The 26740-nt window shown below is 52.9% G+C and overlaps 2 long non-coding RNA genes across 3 annotated transcripts in view; one reads left to right on the top strand and one right to left on the bottom strand.

Annotated features, from left to right (window-relative positions):
• Positions 1 to 5127: 5127 nt before the first annotated feature.
• LOC148108202 (uncharacterized) lies at positions 5128 to 22464 on the top strand. Of its 2 annotated transcripts, none has more exons than XR_015727993.1 (4): positions 5128 to 5573; positions 9548 to 9633; positions 19089 to 19322; positions 21119 to 22464. It is a non-coding gene; the product is annotated as an uncharacterized LOC148108202 (long non-coding RNA). The 2 variants fall into 2 exon arrangements; XR_015727992.1 differs by having other exon boundaries at positions 21063 to 22464.
• Positions 7942 to 26740, bottom strand: part of LOC123776672 (uncharacterized) — a 107857-nt gene continuing 89058 nt past the window's right edge. The window contains exon 3 of the long non-coding RNA XR_006775439.2: positions 7942 to 8074. This is a non-coding gene — a long non-coding RNA (uncharacterized LOC123776672). The remainder of the gene's footprint in view (positions 8075 to 26740) is intronic.

Genomic DNA, 26740 nt, shown 5'->3' with positions numbered 1-26740 from the left:
TTCTCTATTCCTTTTAGATATGTCTTCATCTTCATCAGCAGAAATGGTTTCTCCACAGTCTCTGTAAATAATTCTCTTAATGCTAATCTCATCTATAAAGCTATTCTCCCTCAAAAAATTTGTGACAATGAAAAAAAAATATCTTCCTCACCATGTCTGCTTCTCAGTAAAAGTCTGAGTTCATGCAGGTTCTTTCAATTCAAAGGCAAAGACCATCAGGCCATTTCAACCAAGCTTTGACCAATGCGGTACTGCTTGGGCATAGGTGCTTCCCTTGGGGGGGCTCCTTAGTGCCATTAAAATGTATCAAAGGTCATCAAAGGCTGGTTGCCTTTGACTCTGTTTTATTACTACCGGAAATCTATCTATCCCACCTTACCCCCAAATAAGCTGAAATATGGTAAAAAGCTTTCCGGGTAAAATACTCCAGTTGCAGTGATAAACACGTAACGTAAACATGAAATCATGTAAATACTCAAAAAAGGGAGGGATGTGGCCCCCCGTTAGAACACTCTCTACACAGGATGAGGTACATGTCAGGCTGCAGGGCTGTGCGGGGGAATGGGGTACAGCTACACCTGTCATCACCACTACATGCCTATCAGGAGAAATTCATAGAAGGGGTTCGGAAAAGATGATACAAGACTTTAATCAAAGATATGTTACAGAACACATAAAGATAAAAAGCTTTTGCACAGCGAAGGGAAGAAGAGAACTAAAAGGCAACTTATGGAATGGGAGAACATATATGCAAATGACATATTTGATAAAAGGGCTAATATCCAAAATCTATAAAGAACTGATACAACTCAACACCAAAATTCCAAATAATCAAATTAAAATGGGCAGAAGAGGGGTACCTGGATGGCTCAATCGGTTAAGCATCTGACCCTTGGCTTCAGCTCAGGTCATGATCTCAGGGTTGCAGGATCAAGCCCCGTGTTGGGCTCCACGCTCAGTGCTCATTGCAGAGTCTGCCTGAGATTCTCTCTCCCTCTCCCTCTGCCCATCCTCCCTTCCCCATGGAGGGGGGTGGGCAGGAGACATGACCAGACATTTCTCCAACGAAGACATCCAGATGGCCAACAGGCACATGAAAAGACGCTGCACATCACTCGTCATCAGGGAAATGCAGATCAAAACCACGATGAGACACCACCTCACAGCTGTCAGAATGGCTAAAATCAACAGCACAGAAAACAGCAGGTGTTGGCGAGGATGAGGAGAAAGGGGAACCCTCAAGTGCTGCTGGCAGGAACGCAAACTGGGGGGAACGCAAACTGTGGAAAACAGTACAGAGGCTCCTCAGAAAATTAAAAGTAGAGCTACCCTATGATTCAGCAATCTTGCTACCGGGTATTTATCCAAAAAATATAAAAACACGAATTCAAAGGAATACATGCACACCTGTGTTTATGGCAACATTATCCACAAGCAGCCCAAGCATCCACTGACAGATGAATGGATAAAGAAGAGGTGGTATTATATATACACAACGGAATATTACTCAGCCATAAGGAAGAACGAGAGCTTGCCACCTGCAACGACGTGGGTGGAGCTAGAGAGCGTGATGCTAAGTGAAGTAAGTCAGAGAGTGACAAAGACCATATGATCTCACTCACGTGTGGATTTTAAGAAACAAAACAAATGGACAGAGAAGAAAAAAGAAACCAAAAAGCAGACTCTTAACTCTGAGGAACATGCTGCTGGTCCCCAGAGGGGAGGAGGTGGGGGTTGGGGGGGGACAGGTGATGGGGGTGAAGGAGCGCACGCATCGTGAGGAGCAGTGGGGGATGGATGCAGGTGCTGAGTCACACACCTATGAGTCGCACAACTATGTTGCACACCTGACGCTGATATCACACTGCATGTTAACTATACTGGATTTAAAATTAAAAACTTAACTTAAAAAAAGTAAAAAAAAAAAAAAGAGGTGTTAGAGAGAATCACCCATGATCCCACCACTTTCAGGTTTTTTATATTTGCAAAACTTCAGCATCGTTTTAGTTGTGGGTGTGGGTGCTCTAAGTGTCCAGTGTGGCTGAGAACACGTGTTTGCGCTGAGGTAACGTTTCAGCGGTGGGAGGTTTTATTTGGTAGTTAGAGGAAGAAGGTAGGCAGAAAACGTGGGGATCGTCGTGTACGAGGGGGAAATGAATCCAGACATGAGAAGCAGTATGCCCAGGGCCACGTCGCAGGTACGTGGCAGCAAACCCAGGTCTCCTGAGGCAGAGCTCCCCAGGCACTGCCTTGCCAGACCCCTGGTGACCTTCCCGTGAGACCTTCCGGTGATGGGGCAGCATCGTGTTTTTTTAGGAACGGACTCCTGCTCTCCACACATTCAGGTGTTTTCCTTAGTCTGAATTAAATAGCACTATAATAATTGATACTTCGTGCCAACCAGCTCTTTGCCCATCTCTGCTGCCCTTTTCTGGCTGGGGAAACTGGGATCCAGAGGGGGCAAGCTACTTGCTTGAGCAAACACAGCTCATGGGGCAGAAGTGGGATTTGAACCTGATCTGCCCGACGCCCAGGCCCCCAGCAGGCATGCTGCCTGGCCTCTGCGGGTGGGAAGGTCCCCGAGGCCTGGAGCCAACGGGCTTCAGGATGCGGGGCTGTTTATTGTTCCTGGGCTCCCTGTGCAACCATCAACACGCTGTTTGAAGGGTGAGGGCCGGTGGACTTTGAAGCGAGTGGAGAAGGAGGGCTCCCGCGGGGGTCTGCCGTCCAAACAGATGCGACAGAAACCAGAGGGCGGCCAGGGTGGCCAAAAGGCTGGTGGGTGGGCGGCAAGCCTGCCGGGGCTCCTGGGCCGTCTTGTGATGACATGTCATGTGACCACCAAGGCCAGGCCTGGGGCCTCCGCGCGGTCCCTCCCTGTGAGGGCTGGGGCCTGGGGCGCTGTGCCCACCCTCCCTGCGGGCACTGAAGCCGTCGCCGCCAGCTGGGGCTTCCACACTCTACACCCCCAGCAGCTTTGCTATCCCATGTTTGAGACCGTGGCCCAGTTCCCAGGTGGACTCCCGAAGCGATTCTTGCGTTCTGCGACCCCCTCTGTGAGTGGAGAGGCGGCTTGGTCGTGGGCTGACCACCGTAGATGTGAGGAGAGCTTTTCCGGCCCTATTTTATGCAATCCTGAGCAACTCTGTGAGGTGGGACCAGTACGACCCCACTTTGCAGGTGAGCATTTGGAGGCTCGAGAGGGTCAAGTGACGTTCCCAGGAGGCGGGCCAGGGCTCGACCCCGGGCGATGTGAGCTGGGCTTTACCCCTGATGTCACAGCACGGAGGCTACATCCCGGCTCTGCTGGAAAACGGCATGGCTTTGGCTCCTGACCCTGTGACTCTGCTGCTGTCCCTCCATCTGGTCTTCAGAGGCTGACCTCTCTCTGCCTCCACAAAATAAAGGCAAGGAGAATCTGCATCCTGGGTCATCTTGGGGGTCAGATGAGCCTTTCCTGTGAGGGGCTGCAGCAGCGCAAGGCACTTGGCGTCCAGCATCGCCTCCACGAGGCCGGCCGTTAGCCGCGTGGTTATCGCTGGGGACGGAGCAGCCTCCCCTGTGACCGCGGCCACCTCTTCCCTGCCTGCTGTTTCCTTGTGTTGGGGGCAATGATCGTGAACAGGGACGTCACTGAGGAGAGGGGAGACGATCTGGGTTAAGCTGCTGTTGCAAATCGCCCACGTCTCCCGAAACTCTGCACAGCGCGTTTGTATTCGAGCACGCACGCTGTGCTGGGATGCCCTTGCCAGGCCCTCCCCAGCGCCTGGTTCTCTCCGGTGGTCAGCCAGGGCCGGCGCCCCAGTCCGCCTGCTGCACATGCCCGCCGGCTTCTGTGTGGTGCTGGTGGTAAGACGAGGGAGGGCACCCAGAGGGTCTGGGGGGGAAGGAAGCACGAAAGCAAGCTGGTTGCCCGGAGCTTGCAGCTACTTTCTGACGGAGGAGGGAGGGGACAGGCTTCAGAAGTCACTGTTCAAAGTCTGGTCTGCTCAGGAGCGCTTCCATTCAGGCTGCGACCTGAGAACAGGAGAAATGAAGTGCGTTTTGCCGAGTTTTAGTCGGTGTCCACGGGTTCCAGCAGAGCCCGAGGAGCCATGGTTTGTGTTTGTCCCCATGGCCTCTGTCCAGATGACCGTTCCTGCCACCACCCAGCTGGGCTCTTCTCATTAACCCGGTCACAGGGCCGATAAGCCAGAGAGGAGCGAGGGCGGAGCTGAACCCCCACAAGTGGGTGCAGGGCGGGGGGGGGCGTCTCTGGGCTTTGCTAATTGGGGTTCTCTTCTCCTCTCGCTTAGGTTCTGCTCTTTGTCTGAGCGGACAAGATAAGGAGGAAGCTGGGCTTTCCTAACAAGCCCGCCTGGCAGGGCCACGTGGTCATTGCCGAGCGTCCGGCATCTGCAGGAATCCTGTCGGTTTGGCAGTGGAATCACTCCCCTCAGAAAACTTGGGCAATTGGTGGCTGTCGCTGGGAAGCGGGAAGCCCTCCGGAGCCCCTCTGAGGTCCACCGGCAGAGGCTGCCTTGAGCTGCCACGTCTGGCTCCTTCACCCAGAGAGATTTTCCTTCTGAGCGACTGCCCCGTTTGCTCATCAGAATTGCAGAAGTTCTGGCCACCAGGGACTCCCCAAAGCCTCCGCTGCTCTCGGGCAACAAGGGAGGCGTCAGAGCCTAGGGGCCGGCGAGCGCTCCCATCACGAGAATGCAGGTCGTAAAAATCAAATCAAACAACATCAAGTCGTGCACTTCTTTTGTGTCTTTTCACCAGAAGGACGTGAAAAAACAAATCATGATTCATCAGCACTTGGCTTTTTAAAAATAGAAATAATATCCACCCCCCTCAAAAAAAAGCACCACTCCATGAATTTGTAAATTAAAGCAAGGAGATGCTTACTTTAAATTTTTACAGGCCCCACATATCCGATAGTCCAAACCAAGAATAATATTTGGCGCTGATATGGATTTTTTCCCCTATCTTAATATACAAAGTATTATATGTTATATTGACATTCGGGCTAAATCTTTCCCTTATAAGGTGTTTGACATAAATTGCTTTCATTATGTAATTCTTAAATAGAAGGAATACACACATTTCTTAAAGGTCCCAGCTGTTATTGTTATCATTCGAGACACGGGATTGGAATCCCAACTTCCAATATCAAATTTTAGCACAAACCCTATAAAATCTATCTTGTCAGAACGTGCCAGCACCTCTAAGCCCTTCTCGGCTGAACAAGGTGCAGCTGGTGCTTCATCCTTAAGGCAGAGCCCCAACTCTGTGTGTGGGGTGTAGGCAGCAAACTGGCCCGGGTTTCGCCCGGCTGCCGGGCCGGCTGGGGAAGGCGTGGGTTTAGATTAGCCGTGTCCTACGCCGCTTGACGGGGTGACACGGGTCTGTAGGGCCGAGCCCAGGGCCTGGAGATAGGGCCAGCCGGCAGGAATGCAGGGAATGTTTTTCTTCGGACCCTATCGAGGCACACAGACCATGGGGATTCTGTCCGCGGTGACAGCCTTAACATTTGCCAGAGCCCTGGACGCCGCTGTAGAAATGGCATTGCCCACCCTGGAAGTGAGAAGGTAACGTTTATTTTTGTATTTTTTTCTCTCTCTCCCATATACAGACTGTAGAAAGACCACCAAGCGTGCGCCATTTTTTTTTCCACCATGATGTACAATTCACATTTGTTAATCAAAAAAAGTGCCCGAGGTCATCCACCTAGACTTTTTTTTTCTTCTTCTTCTTCTTAAACAGGAAACGGGTTTCAGATGTTTATATGTTAAAAAGTAAGGCTACTAATCTGTTTAGCCATTTACCAGATCCTGGCGAACTCCCTCTTACATTTTAATGTTCAGACCCCATAGAATGACATTCATTTTATCCCTCTTGTTATTTAGAATGAAAAACAAAATCTTTCAATAGTCACCTGCTTTTCTGGGGCCGTTCCAGCAGAGGTTAAAATAAATGAATCCGGCAGGTTAGTGAAATTGTGCTCACCGTGGCATTGGTGCTGTGTCGTGCGTTTGAAAATTCAGCCTTCTCAGGCCGTTCTTTAGAACAGACCGTGGTCACATGCACTTTCATGTGTCTGCGGAGGCACCCTACTTAGATTCAGCAAAGAGTTTACAAATGCACACAGTCAGGGAGTCTATACCAACGGCAAAAGTAGTTCTTCTAAACGTCAGATCTTTTTCTTTGAATCAGCAGGGTATTTTCCATGGTGCTTCTCGATACTAGGCTGTGAACAGTAACAGAGAAAAACCATTTTCCCCGGGAGTCCATGATCACTTAAAAGGACTTCAGCCTGATGTTTAGAAATAAAGGTTTTTGTTTTATTGCTGGAATTTTTTTCTTGCCCCAGGGCTGATAATTTCAAACGGTCGCACTGCTGGTGAAAACATGTCCCTGTTTAGTGTGGCAAATCAATGATATTTTTCTATGGTGGGAGGTTTATGTATTCACAATCCGGGAGAAAGGAATACAAACGGGAGGTCTGAATGCTTTTTTAGTGAATTTGTCAGTATTCAAAGCACTGGCTGAAAAGACTGTTTTAAACGTAGGACTCAGAAGGAATTATATCATTTGCTAAACCTGGGTCTGATGGCCCCTACTCTTTACCCGCCTGTGTTTGACCAAATGCTTTATGCCTGCAGATTGTGAAAGGAGGCAAACAATGGTTTTTGGAGACATTTTGTCAAAGAGAGAGAAAGAGCGAAATTGAAATGAACTCCTACAAGCAGCCCAGTATTCTCTGGATCGGTAAAAAAAGTATTTGCAAAAATGAAAACATAGACAAAGAATCATTCTCAATTCCCTTACTGGTATCTTCACTTACTCTCACCCCGATATAGATATATATACATACAGATATAGATAGAGCTATGATATTCTATATGAGGCAAAAGTATAGTTGTTTTCTTGTTCATTGGAGTTACCAGAAGTGGCTGGAGAAAAGATTAGTATAAGTGTAAAAATGGGTATATAATAAATGTCCAAGCTCCTTTAAAAGGGGATGGGATGGATATGATTAAGCACAATTTAAAATATATGTTTTTTGGCAAATGGAAAAACCATTTTGATTCCTTGGGGCATGTTTCAATTCAGCGTTCAGAGGACACAAGGCTGCCCCAGGACAGGTGTTAGGAACTCCGCACACAAACCCAGTGAAAAAGAGTGACAATGCTGCCTGCACTGAAAGTGAGCGAGGAGGAAGGCAGGCGGTCTATTGTGGAAGCAGCCTCCGTCGAGGGGGTCCGTCCGAGTGCAAGCACCCCAGCTGAGGCGGGTCCACGCAGAACAAATCCCCACCAGCCCCAGGCTCCCTCTCCAGGATGTGTCTGCCGTACCTGAGGACCCCGAGTCGCACCCAAGGAAAGCCCTGCCTCGGGGGCACTCTGGAAAGCACCAGGGCACTAAAGGAGCAGCGGGGAAGCCTAGATGTAGCATGTCTGCAGCTACTGAAAGGCTGAAGAACAAGCCGACAGAAGGAATTAGTCTGATGAGGGGGCAGACTCGGTACCGGTGAATTTCCTGCATGGGGCTAGTGCTTCCTCAGCCCTCCAGTGTGCCAATCACAGGACACGAACCACTTTGGGCCAGTACTTTTTTTTTTTTTTTTTTTAACCATCTCTGGGTCCTGGACTGTTAGGAACAGAAAAAATGCCTAAGTCTGCAAATCCAGGGCAATCGCCGTGTCAGCTCGGAGCCGAGATGTTTCCCAAATGAACACCTGGACGGTGTAAATCACGCCCGCGGTAAACACTTCAGGCCGGCGCAGGCTGCAGGCTGGCGGGGCGGCACCCTCCCACCCGGCCGGGGTCCATAAACCAGGCGCTGGCCCGCCATCGTAAACACCCCTCTCGCAGAGAAAGACCCCTCCCTGGCTGGGAGAAGAGCCCCCTCCAAGAGGCCACTCAGAGAACGCACTGCCCTCACCGTGGTCCGGCTCACCCTGGGCTGGGATCCGGAGTAGCTGTCAGGGGTCTGTGTCGTAATGAACGGCTTCGGGAGACCTGGAGAGGGGACCAGGGCCGCTGGCTTCAAGGCTGCTGTTTTCAAAGGCAGCATGCAAAGATAAAACCTAAAAAGAAGAAAGAAAAGAAAAGGCTTTATTTTTTTAAACTTTGAGAGTAAAATCTTCACAATAGCTGTAACGATAACCAAAAAGATCTATATGGAGTGTCCCCAAAGTCAGTAGAAATCAAAGTGTCATTCTGTCCTTGAAAACATAGTGAATTAAGATATTAAATGACTCCTCTTCTCCATGCTGTCCTAGGATCTTCCACTCCTAATGCGTGACCATGCATTTGGTGTGAGCGATTGTTATAAACGTCCCTGAATGGGGGAAGGCAGAGGGCAGAATACACCTCGAAAAGATCGCCTCCTTGGAAATTTCTTTATAATCTGATGTTCTCCTTAAAAAGGAGAAATCTCTCCTTTTAATTATCTGATCAGGAGAAGTCTTTTAAATGACATTTTCTGCCTTCAACCAGACAGATGGGAGGACGAGCAATATAAACGTTATAAAAGTGGCCTCCAGTTCAGGCTTTTTATGGCGCTATTCCTTTCTACCCACAGCGCGGATTAGAGGAAAGGAGGGAACCCGAGAGCAGCTACTCTGCCTCCGGGATCAACCCTGCACCAAAGAAAAATAACCCGGAGAAATTAGTCTGCAGCCAGCAACGAAACCGGGATCAAATGGTTGCTGATCAGAGCAAATATTTAAACGGGATAAGTCAAATCGAGCATTATTAAATAAAGCTTCTTTAATATGTCTCAAACAGAAAATGTCTTTTGAGGAGCGTTTTAAACGTGGTCCTGGAGATCTGGCTGGGGCCACGTCTCGAGGCTTAACTGGTGTGCATGGGATCTGTGTTCTTACCACAGAGACGTGCTACTCCTTCACAAAGCGCTTCCCCCCATGGAATAAAATGAAAGCAGAAAAGATTTTAGGTAGCTCTCGAACACTGTTAATGGGACATAATCAATATGAGACAACTGGCCCCCGTTTCCACCTTTCTTCATCAGGCAGAGTGCAGCCCGGCCACCTGGTGACAAGGGTGACAAGGGTGACGGGCGGCAGGCTGAGAAGGCCCGCGTGTGGGGGTGATGGTTTCCCAGCACAGTGAACTGGGGCTGCAGCTGACCCGTGCTCTCACCAAACCTAAAACCACTCTCTAATGGGTTTTACAATATTTACATTTTCTATTTTATTTATAGGATGCCAGATGTCTACATTCAAATGAAAAAAAAAATCACTGGTGATATAAAACCCCACCCCTTCCCCACATTTGCTCGCTCATTAGAGACGCGTGTGTGCCTGCTGCCGCGCATCCGCGTGGGCATGCCGACTCAGAGCTGGGCCTGGGGTCTCTGCAGAGGGTCGGGAGGGGGAGAAGGGGCATCTGTTCCCATTGTCTGTGAGGCCACGGGTGCGTCTTTATTTCTGGGCTGCTTTTTCTCCTGTAAACAGTGAGGGGCTGGTCCCAGCACAGAGGTTCTTTGCACGTCTTCCCGACCACCCTCTCGCTCATTAACCTCTCCTGGCCCACAGGAACGAGCGTCCGGGAAGCAGCTTGCAGCCGGACCTAGGAGAGCTGGTCGAGTCCCTCCCGTGCCACGGTGTACGTGTGTGCTGGGGTGGGTGAGTTATCACATGCCTTTCTTCCCTCACCCTAAAACTGATCTTTTGATTCACTTAACTGTTTTCATGACCAACTGACTTGACACAGCGATCGGACAGGGGACCCACGACCCACAGCCACTGTCTGATTTTTCTGCCTGAAATGTAGTTACACATCCTCTGGGGCAATGCGAGACCCTGCAGATTCCCTTCGTGAAGCCTAATCTCTCCTGGGGCCCTTGCTCGGGAAATTTTATTCCCTTCCCCAACGTAGACAGATGAGCAGTTAGCTTTTCAGCTCAGACGCAAGGCCTGATTCCTTCCTGGGCAGCCACCCTGGGCAACAGTACGGGCAGGGAACGAAAGCCCTGCTGAGACAGCGCGTGCGGCGTGGCGGCCCTGGGTGCAGTCCTTCATTTCTGGACAGGTGTCGCTGCCCCCTTCTTAGCAGACACCCCTGTGCATGCCGTCCGGGGAGACAGTGGCCCTGGTGATGGCCATGGAGCCTCGCAGCAGGACGGCAGGCAGCCCAACAGCAACTTTTGTGCTGAGCTTTCTGGACCCTTGTCAGGCAGAGGGGACAGGACAGCTGGAAATGCGTTGGCAGGGAGGTGCTCAGAGTGTGGTCTGAACTCCGGATGGACGGGCAGTGGCCCAGGGAACTAAGGCCAGAGTTGGAGCAATGCTGCTCTGGAAAAGCCTCACTTGCCGATCTGGTTGGTCCACGAGAACGACTCGGGAGCCAGCTTTCCTTCCCAGCGTGGCTGCCGCAGCCCCCCACCCCTCAAGCATCAGAGCAGGAAGCCCGAAGAGCCCGAGAGGCAGGACCTAGAAGACTGGGTGTTGTCCTGCCTGAGACACGGGGAAGAGAACCGCGGGAAAGGGTGACAGGTGGGCCGGGCGGAGGAGAGAAGAACACTAGGGATAGGGATGAGTGGTGAGAAGGGGAGGCTCTGCTATCAGCCAGGCTGGAGCCCAGAGGAGAAGCTGGGGGAGGGGCTGGTGAGGGAAGGCAGGATGGACCCCGCATCACCCTCCTCTTCACCATTTGGCCTCTCTCGGTCAGCCGGCTGGAGCTTGTCTCTGCTGCTCCCACCCTAAGCCTCCCAACCCCCCACCTGGTGACTGTCCCGTAGGGTCCCCTAGAAAGCTTTGACAGTGCAGATGCCTGATGCCACCCCGAAGATTGGGGAGATGTCAGTACTTTTTATCAGCTCCCACGTAGTTCCGTGGACAGTAAGGAACTAAGACCCACTGCTCTGACCCTAAACTTGTAGCTGCAGACATCTTACGTGAGCTTCCCTGCCTCACTGAAGACAGCGGAGGCCTTGCTGTTTAGAATTCGCACACCGGAGATGCCCTGTGTGGGTGGGGGCCGGCCCCGGCCCAGGGGCTGCCGCACCGGACGGATCCCCGGAGCACTCCGGGCTGTGCACTTGGGTGAAGCACAGACAGGAGCAGCAGGGGATCATTTCCCGGATGCCTGCTTCTGCTCTGCCCCCTTCTGGGTGGGTCTGTGGGGAAGTGAGGGGTCCCCACTCCCAGCCTGGGGCTTCACCGTCCACACTGGGAGACCAAGGAGATTCTGAGCCCGGGATGGGACTTCCATAGAGCTCCCTCGTGTCGCCATGGGGCTTTTTCTCTTCCTCGGTAAATGTAGCATAAGACAAAACAAAAACCATAGAAATTTAACATTTTGTGAAAAAAAAAATGCAAATCTTGATGAATAGGAGCCGACATGTCGGTTATTTGTCCTAAGTAATTCTGACGTCCGGTCGGCCTCCCGGCTTTCCTGTAAGGTGCAAGCCTTGTTAAGAAGAGCTAACGTATGGATAGCATCTAGAAATCCAGGCACTGTTTGGGGAGCCTCTCATGCCTCATTCACGTTGCTCTGGCAACGACCTGTGGGGCAGGTGTTCCTTTTGTGCCGATTTTGCAGATGGGATAAGTGAGGTGCGGGTGACTTCCCAGCAGCACACAGATAGTACGTGCCAGAGCTGGGGTGGGAACCCAGGGGCTCGGCTCCCCTGTCGGCAGTCCTGGGAGGAGAGGCTGGCATTGGGGAGCTGGAAGGTGTCACTGTTTTCTTGGACAACCTCTTGCACGGTGTCAAAACAGCAGTCCAGCCAGCTCTGCTGCTCTCCGTGGGGCGATCTTGCTTCTGAGGGCCTCCGTCTGCTGCCCCACAAAGGCGGGCCCAGCTGGGGTGGTCCCGCAGATGTGCCGCCCGCCCAGAGCCCCCACCCGCCACAGGCAGGAGCGCCCGGCCACTTTCCTCCTCCATCTCTTCTCCCGTTGGGGTGGTGACGAGCTGGGGTCTGTTTGTTCTCAGGGAAGAGAAGAACCCTTTCTGGAAATACCAAACCTCTCTTCGCTGAGACAAACCTCAGGACTTGAGACAGAAAGAAAGTGGGGCAGGCTTGGAAGCAAGGAGGAGCGCTGGCTGGTGCAGCCGGCCTTCTGCCACTCTGACCCAGCTCCAGCCCCTCCGCGAGCGTGAGTGGCGCGGCGCCCCTCACTCCGGCAAGATGCGGGCATCTCTAAAGCACAGCGGTGCTCAGAGGGCAGGGTGCTGCAGTGCTGCTCCACGGGGGCTGTGGTTTCTGCAGAGCCAGGCCTCCTCCCCCCCAACCCTGGCCAAACTCCCACAGCCTCTGAGCCCAGGGGTTGGGCCCCCTCTCCGTGGGCCCAGGAGCCTCCCTCTTGCCCTCTGAGCCCCACCGGCCCCGCCGCCCAGGCTGTAAATGGGGTCTAGTTATGCCTCTGAAGTATGGCCGTGAGGATTATGTAAGGCGATGACCCACGCTCCTGAAAGGCCAGCCCAGAGCCTTCCAGAACCTTCCACAGAGTCATAACAATAAGAAACAAACAGCACAAGTGGGACACCTGCTGGAGGAGGTAGGGCCCACCCTGGACGCATTTTTCAGATGCAAATACTAAGGCACAGAGTGGAGCTGGCATTTGAACCCAGGAGGTCTGGCGGAAGGGCGGTCAGCCTCTGCAGTCTGTTCACACACCTGACAGATGGGAGCTATTATTATTATTATTTGGAGGGTTGATAATTTTTTGTTTCTTAAGAAACGTTTTATTTGGAGATGACCGTAGATGCACACACACTGGTAAGGAATAATTTGGGAAGATTCCTGTACCTTCCACCTGGTTTCCTCCGGTGGTGACATCCTGCATGGCTGCAGCATGATGTCACAACCGGGATATGACATCAGCACACCCTACGGCATCATGCAGGCCAAATGGCAGCAGGGTTCCCAGGGAGAGCTAGGCAACCGCTCAGATGCCGTCCCCGCAGCGCGGTACCCCTCACCCTCCCTTCCTTTTACTCAACATGACCTGACATTTACGTATCTGATGTTTACGCTCTCCCCGGAGAGGCAAGTTCCATGAGGTCAGAGGCCTGTCGACTGGTTCACTATCGTTGCCCCCGCATCAGGAACAGTGCCTGGCACATGCGGCTTTAGTACACATTTTTTAACAATGGCTGAATGAACAACGTTTTCTCACAGAGCCAGATAATCTTTCTGAGCTCCCTTAATAAAAATCTGTAAAATGGGCTGGCCGCTTCCGACCTGCAGGGTGTGGTGAGGACCCAGCCACGTCAGGCGTGTCACGGGTCCGGCCCTCACTGTCCGGCGGGGTCTCGGCACGGGAGGTCGAGCTGTGTGTCCTCCCACACGCAGGAAAGTCCCCCTGTATCCCCAGCCTGTGTTGCTGACCATCCTGGAAGTCTCGCTGCTGTCCTCCGGGGCCTCTGGGGTTTGTCAGGCCCTGGAAAGGGCCTGTGATCTTTCAGCAGTTAGAGCATCGCTAATCAGAGGTTTGCAGCACTTGACGGAGGTGGGCGTTCTGGAGGGCGGCATGTGCGTCTTAAGTACCTGTGTGAAGCCTGCTAATTCTGCTAGCTTGGAATAATAAACAGCTTAACACCCTCCATTGTCCTGGGCCCTGGGCCCCAGAGCCCTGCTGGGATTTGGGGGACGGTGGGCATTTCCTCCACTTCACGGGCAGGGGGGTGGGGGGACCCTGCCTAGCACCAGGTCTGCAACCCAGTCGGGACCTCCCAAACCCGAGGGCTCTCCCAAACCCGAGGGCTCTCCACAACCCACGCCTGCCTCCCCCCGATGTCATGTCGGAGCTCCTGCGGCAACAGTGTGACGCAGCACCGCGCACGCTGCCTCTGTAGCTCGCAACGGGCAGGGGTTTGAAAACCAGCGTGTTTCTTTCTATTGTAAAGTAAGTCTCTCATGTGTATTATAAAACAAAACATTCTTATGGAAGTTTATTAAAAAATGGAAACATTTAAGAAATAATTTATCGATTATCTGTAACCCTGCCGTTTGGGGATTAGCTGCTTTAAGCATTTTGTTACATTTTCTCTTTCTCTACATACATATATATAAAACATGGTTAGAATTATTACATAATTTTAGATCTTGTTTTTCTCGTTACCATTTTTAAAAAAAGATTTTATGTATTTATTTGACAGAGAGAGAGTGAAAGAGCACAAGCAGGGCAGCGGCAGAGAGATCAGGGGAAGCAGGCTCCCTGCTGAGCAAGGAGCCAGAGGCAGCTCGATCCCAGGACCCTGGGATCATGACCTGAGCAGATGCTTAACCAACTGAACCACCCAGGCGCCCCTCTCATTACCATTTTATCATGAAATATTTCCATTTCGTTAAATATTATTTGGGAACCTGTATATTTTAAGTTAAAACAATTGAATCCTGTGGCGGCTGATGAGGAACATGCCTCTGCCAGTGAAGGGAAGAGCAGCACAGGACGCAGTGCGGACGCGAGGCCAGCGCCTCCACGGGGCCCCAGCCCGTCCCCTCCTGACCGGCACCTGGGCTGCTCCTGGAGACGCCCCTTCACACAACAACATGTGGATGTGGTTCCTCGCAGGTGAATCGAGTGGGCCTGCCTGCTTCTTTCCTTGAGTGAGTTCCCGGTGGAAGAGTTACGGCTTAGGGGGTGCGGACCCTTCTAAGCCCCCGTGTATACACTGACAATTCGCCGCGTGAAAAGGCTGTAAATGCATTTACCCGTCCATCAGCTGTGCACACAAATGTCTGTTACGCCTTTGTCAACACCGGGCATTAAGACCTTCCACTATTTTTGTTTTGTTTTGTTTTGCTAATTTAAGGAGCAAGGATGTGGAGTCACCAGTGGTTCTGATATAACCGACTTCACTTCCTAACACCATCTGCAACCGGTCTCAGAAGGCAGCTCTCAACGCAGAGGCTGGAACACGCCGGAGAGCACCCGCTGGGTGTTATGGAAAGGGAGAAGCTCTCTGTCCGTGAAAGCATCCAGGTCCCTTTGCAGAGCTCAGGCGTGGGGGCGGGGGCCACCTCTCGGGGCAGCTATCAATCTTGGCTGCCTACAGGGAATTTGCTGGAGAGGCCTACCCGGGAACCCAGAGCTGGAGGAAGGGGCACAGAGCCTTCTCATGAGATTGTCGTGGGGGAAAATGGTTTGCGAACTCTCCCCCGGTGGCTGAAGGAAGCTTGAGATAAGGAGCCTGCCCTTTTAAAGAGCAAATGGTCACAGTTGAGAACCTTCTGGAGCCTGGAGAATCAGCCTGCGGTGGGGGCTGGGGGCGGGACTCTTGGCTTCAGCGGGCTGGCCTTTTGTGAGGCCGGTGGTGGCTTCCCCGCCTGCACCCCATGGCCTGACCTCGCTGCCTGTCACTGCGGATTCCTCCGCCCTGATGACATGGAGTAACCAGAAGAAGGGACAAGGGCTCTGTGCTGTATGTAAAAACCGAAAACAACACTGGAGTGTCTGGCGGACGGTGCTGAGCCCTCCTGCCACAATCCCAGGGCTGGTTACCTCACCCAGGGCCCTGGTTGTCTTCTCTTCCATCTGTTTCGGCTTGACATTCTTTATATGGAGGAGAAATCGGCATGCGTAAAATGAGCCACGGATAGGGTGCAAACCCGTGGCACTGAGCACATTCACCGTGCTGTGCAACCAGCACCTCTAGCTAGTTCCCGAACACCTTCATCATCCCCAGAGAAACCCAACCCAGCTGTCAGCACTCCCCATTCCCCTTACGCCAGCCCGGCGACCACTCGTCTGCTCTCTGGCTCATTTATAATGTGCCTATTCTGGACATTTCATGTCAGTGGAATCCTACACTATGCAATCCTGTGTGCTTGCTGCTGTCCCTCTGCCTGGCCCGGCCCAGGTGCTGCCCGCTGTGCGCGTGTCCACATGCCCTTTCAGGGCCCAGCAACGTCCTGCCATGTGGATGGGCCACGTTGTATCTCTTCGGTCACTTGGTGACAGACACTTGGACCTTTGCAGCTTTGGCTGTTGTGAATAGTGTGGCTAGAGACATTCGTGTACAAGATTCTGCTTTGGTGCCTGTTCTCAACCTTTTGGGTTTAAGCCCAGAAGTGGGACTGCCGGGTCTCGTGGTGACTCTAGGTTTAACCTTCTGAGGAGCTGCTGGCCGGTTCTCCCCGGCAGGTGCCGCGTTGTGGTTCCCACCAGCAGAGCAGGAGGGTCCCGACCCCCCAGCGCGGGCTGACTCTCCCAGTGTCCCCCCAGAGGCGCCATCCTGCCTTGCCCATCTACACAACAATCCCAGCAATGGCGGGGCCTCCTGCACGGTCACCCGGCCTGTGGTCTATTTGAGACCCTTGATGGACTGTGGTCCCCCTTCACGTTCCGATGCCACCATTTCCTGGCTACCTCTCCACCTCTCTGCCCTTAGTTTCTTCCTTTAGAAAATGGAGCAGCTGGAGCTGGTTGAGGGGCTGCTCTGACCCCAGTGCTGGGTGTGCAGGGATGCCCCATAAACACAGGCTGTGAGGCCCCAGCCAGAAGGCACATGGGGTGCTGTCAGAGGCTACTGTGGGGACCCCCAAGCCTGTGTTGGCTTCACCAACTATGTTGCTATAAATAGTGCAAAACGGGACGATTCGAATCACAACTAACAAAGACTGGCAAATGCTTCTCATCTGTGAAGAAATTCCTGGAGGGGCGGGTTCTGGTGTCCTGTGGTAGAGAGAGGGTGTCCAGGGGCAGCCCCGCACTGAAGTGGTGGCTGTCAGGAGGGACTGGACGCACCACCTCTGTGGCCTGGCAGGCTCTGTGGACAGCCCTTCAAGGACTAAATAAATGCAGTGATTTACAGAGAAAAGGACTTTCGGGGCCACCTCTGGTACCAAGGTCTGAGGACTCGGGGGACAAAGCCAGTATCTGTCTTCTGCTGTGACATGTTCCTGTCAACAGTCATGCTAATGGAAACAGGACCCAGCAGGACAGTGTGGCAGCCTTCCCTCCACTCCATAGAACCCTGCTCTTCTTGGGTAGTGGAAGGGAGGGGAGAACTGCAGGGCTGCAGGGAGAGGGCAGGAGGGAGGGCAAGATTGTAGGGCAGGGGGAGGCAGGGAAAGGGCAGGGTTGCAGGGCAGGGGGAGGGCAAGACTGAAGGGCAGGGGGACAGCAAGGCTGCAGGGTGGGGAAAGCAGGAGGAGAGCAAGGCTGCAGGGTGAAGGCTGCAGGAAAAGGGGAGGCAGAGGTAGAACAAAGTTGCAGGGCAGGGGAAGGCAGGGGGAGAGCAAGGTTGCAGGGCAGGGGGAGGCAGGAGGAGGGCAGGGCTGCAGGGCAGGGGGAAGGCAGGGCTGCCCAGCAGGAGGAGGGCAGGGAAGGCCCTGCTTTCTTTCCCCAGTTATCTGGGCTCCCTCAGGCTTACAGGATCAGAACCAGAGTCCCCTGGAAGTCTAGACTCCTGCAAGGAGCAAGGCTGAGCATGGCGCCAAGCCTCGCAGGCCCAGATCTGGAAGGCGGGGAGCCCCGGAATGGGAGTCCAGGCAGGGAGGCCTCCAAGGAGGACAGGGACATGCCCTGACTCTGGACAGAGGTCGGGCTCTAGAGTGTACTCTTTTCAGCATGCTGTGATCTCAGGCAAGTCTCCCCCTCTTCAAGGGGTATGTTTGCATCTGCAAAACGAAGATGAGCAATTTTCACCTGTTGGGGTGGTGAGGTCCCGGGAAGCAAGGAAATGCTCCTGACAGGCATGAATAATGCCGTGGGTGTGAAAAAGGGGGATGTTTTGGCCAGCGTTGCCCAATACAAATATAACTTAAACCACACACATAATTTAAAATTTTCTAGTAACTATGCTAAAAAGATGTAAAAAAGAAACAGGTGGAGTTGTTCTTAAAATATTTTAACCAAGTATATCCAAAATATTACCCCACAATTAATGTAAAAACAGAGATATCTAAAATTCCTTTCTACTAAGTTTTCTTTTTTTATAATAATTTTTAATTATATTATGTTAGTCACCATACAGTACATCCCTAGATTTTGATGTAAAGTTCCATGATTCATTACTTGCGTATAACACCCAGTGCTCCATGCAATACATGCCCTCCTTAATACCCATCACCGGTCTATCCCAGTCCCCTACCCCCCTCCCCTCTGACACCTTCAGTTTGTTTCCCAGAGTCCATAGTCTCTCCTGTCTACTAAGTTTTCAAAATATGGCAGCTCATCTCAGTTCGGACCAGCCATGCTGCCCCTGCCCAGTAGCCATGCACAGCTAGGGGCTCACGCACTGGGCAGCACTGGTCTAGACCATCCGCCTTCCCTGCTGAGCGGAGCCCCACCCGGGGCCCGGACTCGCGGTTATGGCTGCCAGATGGCCAGCTTAGTGGACCCCATGCACTGGCTTCCTGAGGTGGGAGAGGGTGCTAAAGGCGGGGATCAGGCCGGTTTTGCTATTTCCATAGCTTTGGGGTCCTACACATTTGGGGAAGGGGTTGATTTAAAAATCTATATATAAATGAGAATTGGGACACATTTCAGCAAGAAGGATGCTCACGGCGGTGTCATTATGAAAGAGCGGCGGTGACATCAGCCAAGTGGCCACAGAATTAGGTCACACTGAGGTAACCAGTGACCCTGATGAGGGTGGGTCAGTGACGGGGTGGGGAGGAAGCCAGATTGGAGGGGATTAGAAGACAGGGCGATCCCATTTCTGTGTTTTAAGTAAGACAATCTGGATGGGTGCTCACCCGAATGTTAACTGGTTATCTCTGGCTGGGGGGTATGGTGGTTTCTCTGTCTCCTTCTTTCTGTTCATCTGTATGTTCTAATTGTCCCACAGCAAGTATGTGTTAGTGGAGGAATTACAACTTTTCAAAAATGGAAGTCATGTACTGGAATGGTAGTAATTACCCAGCTTTGGGGGCAGGCAAAGGGAAGGAGGCTGAGGCATCACTGACCGTAGTTGGGGTGCGAAGGGGCTCTGATTTCTCTGAGATTCCACAACACTGAGGGTCTGAAATCCCTATCCAATCCTCATTTAGACTCACCTCAACTTGTGAGGTCCCCCCCGGGCATCCTGTTCCCGTTAGACTCTAAGCAACTTCAGGAAAGGGGAGAAGTTCTGCTGCACATCTACTAAATGCCTAGTACTGTGTTCATCTTTATTTTATAGATGAAAACACTGAAGCTCAGCGGCGGCAAGCGGCCGGAAGCCCGGGAACACTCAGCCTTTGGGTTGAAGCGGCTTGTGAATAACGAGGACGGGAAACGCACGTGGGGCTTGCTTTGTGCTGGGCTCTTTCATAAGCATGGAACTAACTAGCTCATGTGTGCATTCGTCCTACCCTCCCAACAGCCATAGTGAGGCACTCTTCTTGTTCCCGGGTTACAGATGGGGAAGCAGGAGGTAAGTAATGGCCTGGGTTCATGCTCCTGGTGAACAATGGTGGTGGGTTTTGAAGCCAGACAGTCCACCTCTAGACCACGTGCCCCTTCTTTGCTAGACAGACCATGGCTCCTTCCTCTACCCCACGTAGACCACAGGCTCCTTCACCCCACACAGACCATGGTTCCTTCCTCCACAACATGTAGACCGCAGGCTCCTTCCTCTACCCCACGTAGACCGCAGGCTCCTTCCTCTACCCCACGTAGACCACAGGCTCCTTCACCCCATACAGACCATGGTTCCTTCCTCCACAACATGTAGACCGCAGGCTCCTTCCTCTACCCCACGTAGACCACAGGCTCCTTTACCCCATACAGACCATGGCTCCTTCCTCTACTCCACGTAGACCGCAGGCTCCTTCCTCTACCCCACATAGACCGCAGGCTCCTTCCTCGACCTCATGTAGACAATGGCTCCTTCCTCGACTTCATGTAGACCATGACTCCTTCCTCTACATCATATTGCCTGTTCCTTGAAGGGCGGACTCCACCCATATCTCTGACTTTTCTGTGCCTCCCTATGGGCCCCAGCATGGTGGACACCCAGCGTTAGACTGCCCCTCCACCCACCCACTGACCCACTGCAGGAAGACCATGTGTGTGCCTTCAGTGCTGTGCTTTGGGCTCTGAGCAAAATCAGGGGAGTCTTAGGATCAGGATTGGAGGAACTGTAAAAGGAGAAGTGTGAACAGCAAAGAAAATAAGCACACACATGCACGTGTGTGTGTGTGTAAGCTGTGGGAGTGTATTTTCGTGGGGGTGGGGGTCAGAGAGGGGGCTGTTTAATTTAGGCCAAGGCTCAAGCTGGACCTTGCTCTTAGCAGGAAACCCAAATGAGGAGCCAGGAAACAACCCGGGGATGCCACACACCTCAGACCCCTGCTTCCCTCTGATTCTTGCCCCCAGGCACCACGCGTTCACAAGCACTTTCAGGACACCTGTGCTGCGAGAGCAGTGCTGGCCCAGGTGCCTACTTAGGGCAGCCAACACTGACAGGGCCCCCCAGGAGCCGGCCCGAGAACTTCACTGCCGTTAACCGTGGCAACCCCGTTGCCTGCCCATCAGCCCCCATCCCTGGCTCTCCCCATTTCTCAGATGGCTGCCGTGGCACCCAGGTGCGGCCCCCAGTGGCCTGTGAGCACTGCGTGGCCACACCAGCTGGGGAGACGCAGGTCCTCGTGGGAGAGGATGGGTTCCCTTTAAGGAAGACGACGGGGTTCCACCCGGACTCTGACTGCACTGGCCTGGGTGGGGCCCGGGCATCCGTCTGGGTTTTGTTTTTGTTTCTGTATCACCTCTGGTGATTCTCAGGAGCAGCCGCATTGAGAAGCTCTGCCCTAACCCTCTGCCACTCAGAGTGAGTCCCCGTCAGAAGGGCCCGCTGGGTTTAACGCCCAGCTGTCACCATCTTGAAATTGGTCATTGCTGAGTGAGGGGCTCGCTTCCCCAGCCCCAAGGAGTTCTTCCTCCCACAGACTCAGGCTGCTGACTCAGTACCTGAAGCCGGCATGGGCTTTCTGGATGTTGTAAAATACAGACGGCTGCTTGTAACCACCCAGGTTATAGAACACGAGGTCATCAAACCCACCAGGAAACACAGGGCAGAAAATCAAAACCAGCCGCGGTGCGCAGCTAGCACGGGGAGTGGGAGGCGAGGGCGGGACTTCACCTGGGGTCTGAGCCTAGCCATTTGCTCTTTCAGACGGGCTGATGGCTGTGCACCTTGCTGACTCCTTCCCCTCGCCTCTCCCTGCCCAGGCTGTCCCTCTCCCTCCCCTGCTCCACCCGGCTCCCCATTCCCTGTCGCCATCCGTGGTGGCCCCGGAAGTATGTCCACATCCCAACCCCTGCAAACTGGATGAGACCTTCTTTGGAAACGCGGTCTTTGCAGATGTCATTAGGTTTCGAATCATCATCAGAGGAGATCACCCTGAATCCAACAACTGGTACCTTAAACGAGAGAGGAGGCAGAGGTCGAGGGTCACAAGCCGAGGGACGCCTGGGGCCCCAGGACCTGGAAAGGAAGGACCCTTCAGCCTTTGGAGGCTGTGACACCTTGATTTTGGGCTGCTGGCCTCCACCGGAAGAGGCTATGTGTCTGTGGTTCTCATCACCTGGTTTGTAGCAACTGAGGGCAGCCCCAGGAAACGACCGCGCCATCCAGCTTCCTCTCTGCTTTGTTTCGTGCAGGCCTCTCCCCGGGCTTTCCCCCGCCCACGGTATGCATAGTGAGGCTGGTGTGTGCACGTGTGTGTGCACGCGCGCTGCTCACAGCGGTGGCCCCAGCGCTGAAAACGGACAGCAGCAGCCTCCGGGAACCAGGGAGAGAGAAGCAGTGCTCTGGTCCTCAGCAGCCTGCAGGGCCCCAGATACCACTGCGGAGCTGGCCCCTGGGGTACGAGGAAGTTGAGTCCACTGCAAGCCCAGCCTGTGGTTTAGGAAGCTCTGGGGAGCGCAGGGAGGGTTCCTGCTCCCTCGCCCTGTGCTCCCTGTCATTGTCGTGAGTCCTTTGTCCCCCTGGCTCCCATGTCATGGGGCCTCAGCTGCCTGCAGCCAGGTGATGCCTGGGAGGGGCCCAATCCTCTGAGTCACCTGGAGACCCTTGCCTCCACTGTGAGCTACCCAAGCCCTTGCCTTCTCACCTGTCCAGCTGCTCCCCCTAATGGGTGCCCCAGGACGTGATGGGCAAGTCAATGCTGACGCCAGTCTCTTGGTCTTAAGTTAGATCATCCTGATGGACGGTTTCTCTGTGGATTATCATCTGTGTGCCCCTCCAGATTCACTCCTGCCTTCTCTGCCCTCTCTGGCACTGCTGGCTGACCTGCATGGACTCTGTCGCCCCACCCCGGCCACTGCTTTTAGTTGGAGCTGGCAGTGGGGGCTCGGTGGATCCTAAGACAGTGAGGGGAGGGAGGCCAGGTGTTCTCCACTCCCTCTCCGCTGGGACACCTGGTCGACCGCATCCCCTACCTACGGTCATAGCTCCTACTGGGGTCCTCTCAATGTGGACACCCTACCTAGGTGTCCCCTCTCTGTCCCCTCATCCCTGCAGTCCCCCACTTGTGCGTACCTTGCGAATGCTGCCTTTATTAAAATCCCTTCAATTTAACACCCAGTTTGAGCGCAGTTTATTTCCAACCCAGAAGGACCCTGACTGATCCGGTGTCCCTAACCAGGCTATTACTACTATTAGTAATTACGTACCTAACGCCAACAGGAGGCGGGACTCCACTCCACCTTACTTCTCAGAGGAGAAGCTCCCCACCAGAATGCGCACCCCAGGAGGCCAGGGACTTTGTCTTGTTTTCACTAGAATTCATACTGAGATCATTGTACAGCCACACGGAGCTGCAGGAAATAGTCCAGGGAGCTCCCCCAGGGGTCACATTTTACAAAACTGTAGTATGATGCTACAAGCAGGGTATTCACGCTGACACAACCCACTCTTTGCTGACGTCCCGGATTCACCTGTGGCCGTGTGTGTGTGTGTGTGTGTGTGCGCAGCTTTATCACGCACGCAGAGTCACACACCACCACCACAGGTGTGGAATGGAGCAGCATTTCCAGCACCACAAGGATGCTGTCCCTCGGTTTCTCTGGAGGCTTTTAACCTGATTTCTTCAAAAGTCTTTAAAAAAATCTTACTTTCTCACTAGTTTGTTCCCAGTGCCCAGAACTATGCCTGGCACATGGCAGAAACTCAGAACATCCTTACTGGCTGAGCGCTGGGTGCCTGTCATCCTCACTACACCCGCTGTGTGCGGACAAGGAAGAGGGGCTTAGAGAGGGCACTGTGTGTCCAGGCAGGGCACACACTCGGAGTCACCCCGGCTCTGGGGGCTGCATTCGGGCTCCGTGAGCCCTCCCTGCTGCACCCCGAGAAGCCGCGCTGCTGGCCTCCTGATTCAGGAGGTCCTGAGCATAGCTCAATCTCAGCGTCTCCCCCTCCATCTGCAGCCGCCCAGCACATGCTTCTAGACTCGCTCCACTGTTGGTCCTCCCCACAGCTGTGCTGGGCAGCCGTCCTCCGAGCTCGTCCAAGGCTGATAAAAGTGCTGGGCAGGACGCAGCGGAGCCTGGAGCCTGGCTGGCCTGATAACTGGCTTCTCTTTGATGTTTTTCAAGTTCAGAACGGACCCAGGCCCCTTGGCCAGTGTTGCATGCTTGTTTATTTTCGTCGCCGTGTAGGCTTTTGTGATTTCCCCTTCCCAAGTGGGACAGCTATCATTATTCCTGTCATTACCCTATTGGAAATGTTGCTAAACGCACTCTCCTGCTCCATCCGACCCCTCCTTCCAAACGCCCGAAGAAGACCACCCACAACGGCAGACCTTCCCTCCATTTAATTTTAGTCTCAGGATGTAAGTTTGCAATTTCATCACAATTAAAAAAAAAAAAAAAGCCCCAAACCAAAACCGAGACTGGCTTTCCTACCCCAGACCTGCGGACCATCCCTCCCTGACAGGCAGGCTCAGGAGCTGCCTAAGAGTCCCCAAGAACTGCGAGCTTTCAGGGCAGGGGGGGACCAGGGAACAGTTTCACAAGAAAACACAGTACTGTCCTTCTAAGTTACGTTCCGAGTGCGTTAGATCAGAGCAAGCCCGCTAAGCTGGGTTCGTCTCATAAATACCAGGGAATTACTCACAGGGCACGGGAATGCGGGGCACTGGAGAACCACACCGCTTCCTCTCTGGGAGCTCGGAGGCACTCTGGATCGGAATGTCCTAGATGTAAGGACACACCTGTAAAGACCCTTACAATTGCTGTCGGAGCCCCTGCATGCTGCCTTCCAGAACGTTTGTGTTTAATTTTCTTGCTTTCTTTCCTCTCTTATTCTTTGTCTTTGTAAGTCCACGGCTGAGACGCACACGTAGGCACACACACGACATCAAGCACACGCTCCCTGCATGTTTCCCTCCCTCTGCTCCCAGCATATTTCCTTTTTCAGCCTTTTGGAAAATGTTGCAACAGGGTTTGACCGGAATGAGATTCAAGTGGGTGATGTGGCCCAGGGTTCCCGCCGGCTCCCACAATTCACGTTTCTTTTCTTCTCCATGTTCCTGGTCTCCTTTTTCCTTTTTCCTTTCCTTTTCTTTCTTTCTTTTAAAGTAGGCTCCACACTGTGGAGCCCACGGCAGGGCTTGAACTCATGACCCTGAGATCAAGACCTGAGCTAAGATTAAGAGTCAGAGCCACCCAGGCACTCGCCCTCCCCGTCTCCTTTATGGTTTGTTCCTTCCTTCAGAGCAGTAAAAGAAATGTTTTCTCAGTGAATGTTATTTTCCCATCTACCTTCCATGAGAACACTGGGAGAGAGGAATACACCTCTGTGTCAACCAACACCTTAAGTCCACAATTTGAGAGGAAAACGTTTTAGTCAAAGGAAAGGCAGTAGAAATGAGTTTAAATCTATAAAATGACACTCTACTCTTTATTGAAGGAAAAACAAATTCTAACCACAATTAGATTGTTTTCCCAATATCTCGAGGCTGCTAGGTGTGACCACACATGCCATGCACTGCACAACCCTGGGGGGCGCTGTTCGCACAGGTGCAGCGCCGTGCCATGGACAGGATGAGCAGTGTGCGTGCTGGGGGGGGGGCGGTCAGGGGCTCTCACGTGTAGCTGGTGGCAGTGGCATTCAGGACAAGCCCTTTGGAAAGACATATGATGGTTACTAACAAAATTATGCATGCAATTTCTCTGGGACCCTGCAATTTCACTTAAAAAAAAATTTTAGAGATTTTATTTGTTTGACAGGGAGAGACACAGTAAGAGAGGGAACACAAGCAGGGGGAGTGGGAGAGGGAGAAGCAGGCTTCCCGCTGAGCAGGGATCCTGATGTGGGGCTCGATCCCAAGACCCTGGGATCATGACCTGAACTGAAGGCAGTCGCCTAACGACTGAACCACCCAGACGTTCCCACATTTTAAAAAAATTTTTTAGAGAGATAGCATGTGCATGTGGAGAGTGGGGAGCAGAGGGAGAGGGAGAGAGAGAATCTTAAGCAGCCTCCACACCCAGCGTGGAGCCCAATGCAGGACTCGATCTCCTGACCCTGAAATTATAACCTGAGCTGAAATCAAGAGTCAGACACTTAACTGACGGAGCCCCCCAGGTGCCCCTGCAGTTCCACTCCTGAGTGTTTGTCCCACCGCGGGAGTGCACACGCTCTTTCAGAAGCCGGGGCAGTTGTGTCCACCCCCTGCAGCACTTCTAGCAGAAGCGTAGACACGGCCTAGACGCTCGTCATGGGGGGGGGGGCAATAAACTAGGATCTATCCTGAAACAGAAAGTGGTGTAGCCTTCAGAATAAAAAAGGCAGATTCGCAAAGGCAGCAATCCTTGGGACATGTCGCTTGGGGGGCCTTTGAGTGCTGAAGAGTCTGCACACCTTCTGCTCCTTCTGATGAGCCAGGTGATGTCTGGCAAGTTTTTCAGCCTCCTTTGCCTCACTTTGTCCATCTGTACAGTGGGGATGATGACAGCACCCACCTTGCAGGGCTATGGAGATTTCACGAATCAATATGTGTCAAACATTTAGGACAGTGCTGCCATGGAGCAAGGGCTGTACGATCATTAGTTATTATTACTGTATCATCTCTGTCATCGGAAAGAGAGCACATATGTGCTGAGGTGGGCATTGAAAGCCCCTGAAAGGGTACCGAGAACCACAGGTGCCATGGTTTGCTGCTGCCAGGGAAACCAAGAGACGGAGGGCAGGATGCAGTGGAGGAACACCAACCATTAACTTGTGGCTTTTGAATTTCTATCAAGAATCTCTATTCCCGATTTTTTTCAATCTTCTTAATGAAAATTTGTAAGCATGCAGACAGGTTGAAGAACTGTACAGTGAACATCTGCGTGCTTACAACCTCAGCTCTACTTTTAGCACATTGCTGTACTTGGTTTACCATCCATCTATCCATCCACCCACCCATCCACCCATCCATCTGCTCACCCATCCATCCGTTCATCCATCCACCCGTCCATCCATCCACCCACCCACCCGTCCACCTGTCCACCCACCCACCCGTCCATCCACCCACCCGTCCATCCATCCATCTGTCCATCCATCCACTCATCCATCCATCCACTCATCCATCTATCCACTCATCCATCCATCCATCTACTCATCCATCCATCCACCCACCCATCCAACCATCCATCCTTCCTCCATCCACCCATTCATCCATCCATCCATCCATCCACCCACCCATCCAACCATCCATCCTTCCTCCATCCATCTATCCATCCATCTATCCATCCACCCACCCACCCATCCATCCACTCACCCATCCATCCGCTCATCCATCCACCCGCCCATCCGTCCACCCACCCACCCGTCCACCTGTCCACCCACCCACCCGTCCATCCACC

The sequence above is a fragment of the Ursus americanus genome, chromosome 21 (assembly GCF_024610735.1).
Source record: "Ursus americanus isolate L20-20 chromosome 21, mUrsAme1.1.p, whole genome shotgun sequence".
Taxonomy (NCBI): domain Eukaryota; kingdom Metazoa; phylum Chordata; class Mammalia; order Carnivora; family Ursidae; genus Ursus; species Ursus americanus.
The sequence above is the reverse complement of the archived record's forward strand: the minus strand, read 5'-3'. Positions and strand labels throughout refer to the sequence as shown.